This window comes from Lipophrys pholis (assembly GCF_963383615.2).
Source record: "Lipophrys pholis genome assembly, chromosome: 14".
Taxonomy (NCBI): domain Eukaryota; kingdom Metazoa; phylum Chordata; class Actinopteri; order Blenniiformes; family Blenniidae; genus Lipophrys; species Lipophrys pholis.
The window spans coordinates 15433060-15439059 of record NC_137633.1 but is presented as its reverse complement, the minus strand read 5'-3'; positions in this window follow the sequence as shown (position 1 = coordinate 15439059).

The following is a 6000-nucleotide window of genomic DNA, read 5'->3' as shown; positions in this document are numbered from 1 at the left end:
GCTCCAAGGCAACATTTTTATACAATCTGCAAAAAAAATATCTGAAGATTACAAGGATTTCTGATTGTGTTATGTTCGTAAAATGTGTAAAGTTACTATCAAAAATAGAAGAATGTCATCCAAACGTGTCGTCGCTGCCTTAAATTTGAATTGAGTTGACTACTATTTTTCCGTGGTTAATCTTGATATAGGGGATAAAGCAAATCCCAGGAACACTCCATGAATGTGTTGAATTAAATAAAATGTGACAAAATGTTTCTCACAGATAAAAAGCCGAAGAAGGATGCCAAATCTGAACTTCCAAGAACAGAAACAAAAATGTCTTGGTTGGATGGTGGAGTGCCTCTTTGTTTTTTTCCTTCATTTTTAGATGCGTGAGTCAGACTATGTCAAAACAAATGTACAGAACACTGTGTAAATAGCCCTTCCACCCTGCTGTGAGAGTTATATTTACAGTGCCAGATGTGCAGTCTCCGAGGCTGCTTCCAGCAGGCGATGGCGGAGGGTGACGAGCTCCAGCAGCTTGGAAAAAGTTTGCACAGCATGCAGCTGTTTCTCTGGTCCCTGCTTCATTTCACTCCCCTCTGCAGACTCCATCGCGGTCAGGCCCGCACTCTGGACCAAAAGTGGGTCATCAAAAAACACACCTGAGAACAACTGCAGGAACAAAACTGGGTTTCAGTATTTAATTTATTTGTGTCACGTAATCTGAGTGGAATGAATGAGACGACTGACATCTTCCTGTATTTCAGGGCTGTAGGAGGCTCCCGGTGAAGCCATGTTGTTCCAGCTCTGCAGAGCCTGCCTCAGGAGCTTCTGCCTCAGGGCGACTTTGTCAGCGACGCTCGTGGCTCGGCGCAGCTGACAGAGCTCAGCGTGAGCCTGAACTAAGCCCCGGTAGACGGCGGAGGCCAGACAGAGGGACGGGTGAACCTCCAGGAGGAAAGTGTTCACCAGCGCAGGGCTGCAAGCAAACAGCAGACGGGAATGTAGACAAGAAAGGGGAGGACGAAATAATGAAATTCTGCAGGACAAAAGCTGAAAAACAGCTGGGTTTATTTGCCTGCTGCCGCCAAGTGAGACCAGATGTTTGGAAATGTAGTTTGGTGGAAGGCCGAAGTCGTGCGAGGAGCCTTCGCGTTCGCCTCTCCAGATACGCTCGAGATACTGCCGTTGTATCTCGATCTGCAGAGGCAGAAAATATGGAATCCAAACACATTCAATTAAGTGACAAACATTCGTTTGTGCATTTGATTAATTGACGTGATTGACTAAAAGCACCATAAATGCACCATTTTTTGTACCAAAATGTAGCCACATGTCGATCCAGATCTTTTACCTGATGGTTCAGAATATTTTGGATGAGTTGCTGGTGGCTCTGCAGACAGCTGATCTCCGCTCTGTAGGCTTGGACAAAGTAATCCTGGTTCAGATCCAGCTGAGGCCTCCGGTACATGATGTCAGTGATGACTCGAGCTAACGCAAACCTCTCTTCAGTCCCTGTTGCATGCTGGTAGGCCTCAAAGTAACAGTTCAAGAGCTGCACAAATTTTCCAAAAAGCACACGTTTACAGCACATGAAATGGCTTTCGATGCATGTTCTTGATGGGTGTTAGCCCATGGAGCAAGATGAAGACCTCATGTTCTCATTCATCAATCTACCTGCACTTTGCTTTCCAGAAACTCAGCCTCACTGGTCCACAAGTGGAGGAGCACAGCAACGTGATCCACTTCTGCTGCCTCAGCTTTTCCTGTCCGCTTCATTCTGCTCCTCTGGATAAAGTGTGAGCCGAAAAGGAGAAGCTCGTCCTTCAGCTCCTCCAGGTCCTTGAGAGCAGCGTCGTACACGATGTAAAACCCCCTCCGGTCCTGAGTGTGGACGAAACGATCCTCTGAGCTGTAGAAATCCTGAAGGTTCTCCACGTCTGGAAACTCCATGAACTCGGAGCAATGTACCTTAAAAACAAACAAGTTTTCACACATTTTAGGGCGGTACTTGGGTTCTCTTTAAGTGAGAACCACTGTACTTGTGCACCAAGTCACAAGTTCATTAATCAAGCTCAGTGCTTCAGTTGTGACTGGACCCTGTTTTTACTTAGTCAGCTGGATCGGCTCCATCACCCTGCAACCCTGAATTGGATAAAGCTATATAAAGAATGATGGATTCCAGCTTCTGAGAGATGATTAAACACTATCAGGCATCTTTAACTATTTAAGTACTTTTTTTTTTAAGAAGACATCAGTTTTTGTTCAAGTCAACACTATTTATTTTATTCCTGAACTTCACGTTTCATGCTTTTATTGTTATAATGTGATTGAAGCTATTAGTGTTTCCACCATAGCCAACAATCAGGGGGAACTTTGTACTTTGAAACATATTAAGTATGTTTTTGACTCACTTTTTGTCTGTGTGACATCATTGGATGACTTTAAGGACTTCCAATGGCTGAGGACTTGGCTACACTGGTAATAAACTGACTGTCGGTGTGAATGTGAATGTGAATTATGTGTGTCTTTATGTTCACCCCGTTATAGAATGTCCAGTGTGCCCTGCCTCCCTCCCAGTCTCAAATCAGCTAGGCGTCACCGGTCTTTGGATTAAAGTAGTTATAGGAGCGAGGGCAGAGGAAGCAAATTCTAAAAGTCAGTCAGTAATAATCATATTAAAGATTTCTTAGCCTGAAGAAAGATGGCTGTCTTGTTTCCGAGGCAAAGTTTCTATTAAGTGTTACTGCAATCTATAATTTCTGCTAACTGCTCCACAAATATGGCTAAAAGGAAATGCATGATGGGAAAGGAGTATATATTTCCATCGGCCTCTTGTGTCCGTTTTACCTTGTAATCAACAGGAGAGTTGTGGATGTGTTGGAGCGAGCTGAGGCCTCCCGGCTCCCCGTCTCCTCCTCTGGCTGCATTCATCCAGCCCGTGTCCTCTGCCGTGCTGCAAAGCTCCTGTTCCTCCAGCCGCAGGCCTGCGAGGTCAAATGTCAAAGTCCTCTCCACAGATCGCAGGTGGTTCAGCAACCCCAAAGAGACACGCTGCAGAGCGGGCAAAGAAAATGACAAAGCACAGCGACAGTAAGATTCTCAACCGAATTCAGAGAACATTTCGAGTAAACATCATGCAGATGAGATCCTCCACATCAGGACACGACTTCTACTCACCTGAAGCTCTCTGAGTTTCAGATGCTGCAGAAAAATCAGAGACAGGTATGCTCCTCTGGTCACGACCGGAGCTGAGCTGACCTCCTCCAAACCATCATCTAGACCCAAAACCTGCAGACTGCAATCCAAGGAGACATTTATAGAAGAAGCAGAGCAGAGTGATACTAAAGCTATGAAACTCTGCGATATGATTCAATATGGTACATTATGATAAATCATCAGCCTTTGATGTCGTATGATGCACTTCATCGTTTAGCTTCCTTAAAGAGGTCATTATAAAATGTAGTCTTCACACCACAACAGTCCAATAGACACAAAAACCGACATATTCTAGCTTCACTGATAAATAATCAGAAAATCAATTTAATAAATCAATGCTTTAAAAAAATCCTTCCATCAAATAATTTGCATTTGTCTTCCTACAAATAAAAACTCGCCTTTCGTTTGCTGACGTTGAGGGTCGACTCCTCGCTCCCTCGCTGCCTCCAGTGGATCTGGATCTACATGATTGATTGTGTGTTTCCTATCGAGCCAAATAGCACTTTTATTAAACTTTAGACAACTGAGCTATTTTCCACATTGACCTGAGCAACACGGTCTGGGTGACACGCACCTGAGTGAGCGTGGCAGTGTTGTAAAAAGTGCTCCAGATCTCAGAGATCTTCCGTGGCTGAGCTTTGCTGCAGCCTGACACAGACGAGGACTGTGGGTCACAGACGTGACAGGCGTGTTGTTTCAGAGCTGCAGCCACATGGAGCAGGTGAGGGACCTGATGAAGACGACAAGGTTAGAAAGTAAACTGGGGTCAGCCTCATTTGATTCAACAGATCAGATCAGGACACTTTTCAAAGAATCACTACACGCCAAGAAAGTGGTTTGTCTGCCGGGGACCCAAATCATCACCCTCTGGATTGAAAGGTGACCTACATGTTGGTATGTGGGAGGAAAGACGCTGATTAAGGGTCGAGCATTTGCTACCTGAAGGAACCTGCAGTGCATCTTCAGCAGCTCCTCCACAGATTTGCTTTCCTTCAGCTTTGTGATGACTTTCTGCTGCCACGGGTCTCGTCTGGGCTTCACCTACAAGACACGTCATTGTCCATATGAACTGCTCCACACACACAGAACGCAAACAGAGAAACACATTTTAGCTGCGATGTACTAATGAAAACAAATGTATTTTGTTTTATGAATCCATTACCTATCTATAAATCATACTTTTTAGGTTTTCCTTTATACGGCCTCTGACCTGGATGAAGGGGATCCAGTTTGCCTCCTTCTTCAGAGCCATGGCTGCGCTCGTCCTCCCCCACTCGGTCTCCCTGATGTCCGTAGCATCGTACTGAGGGAACGTCCTCATCTGCTCCTGATGCTTGAAGATCACTCTGAACTCCTTCCACACCTGATCAGAGAGCAGCAGAGATTCAGGCTGATGGACTTTTCTTTTCTTTTTTAAAAACATTTGATTTACAGTGCATGGAGTCCAACAGATTTACCACGCTGAATAACTCTGTCTCATCTGCAGAGGTCCTGAGTTTGTCTGTGTCATATGGCAGGTGGAAGTATGCGATCAAAGACTGCAGCTCAGGTAAAAACTCCTGCAGCTCAGCCGTGTGGTGAGGAACGTCTTCAGCAAGTTCAGAAAAACCTGGAAGTTGTGCTCTTGATTAATTTTAAGCAACATCTGTAGATGCAATTTGTAGTTTTAGCCAGAGATACTTTAAAAAATAAAGTTTAGTCCACCAAAAAAAATAAAAAATACATGTACATTTTTATAATCTGGTTGGTAACCCATCAGACTTTGACCCATTCATCATCTGGAAATATCACATAATGGCACATTTTTCACTGCACTTTCTATTTGCAAACTCTGAATTATATGTTGTCATTTCTACCTCAAAGTGCATTAAAAAGATTTAAAGTTATATAAATTCATGTATTAACTGATATTGCAGCAGTGTGTGGACTGTGTGTCTTGATGGAAATAATTCTGGAAATAATCCTCAGTGAGTTTTTGTCACAAGTCAAATTGATGTCAAACAAAAGTTTCACAAGCCAAAGCTGGTGATCAGGTCCTGAGGTATGATCATGAACATTCAAACTAAATGTTGTTGGGTTTTTTTTCAAATTGCAACTTTATTTGGATTTAAATATGTTTATGTAAAATGTAGTCTAACATCATCATTAAGAAGATCATCAAAGAAAAATTTTAATGTATTTGAAATATTTCTATAAAGTTTAGAGACTTTCAGACTCACCAAAAGACAGGCCTTTTATTCTGAAGAAACATTTTTACTAAATACATCAATTAAGAAATGAAGAAGATTTCCACAGACATTTATTGTTCTAGCCTGTTGCTGGTTTGACTCTCACCATCTGCATCAGTTTCTTCATCAATATCTAATCGAGCTTCCTTGTCTTTTCTTTCGCACACCGGCATGTAGTGCAGCACCTGTCAGAGAAGATTCTGAGTTTACGCCACGAACATTAAGAAACTAAACACGGAAGGCCACTGATGTCTGAAACAAAGTCAATAAAAGTCGTGCATGTTGTGTCTTTACCCTCAGGAAGTTGTGAACATTCTGAACTGAGTGCAGATGGCAGACCAGCCAGCGCAGGTAAATGACCACGTCGTCCTGGGTGAGCAGGCTGGCGGAGTTTTTCCGGCCCGTCAGGAAGTTCTCTCTGCTCTCAGACAGTCTGCGAGCTCTCTGGACGGCGTCCTCATACTCGCGGGTCAAATGCAACACCTGAGCCTGAGAGGAAACACGTCTGCTACTGTGTGCTGAAAGGAAATCAGCCGGAAAGCCACGCGCTGCTCTTCTTTGCACAACA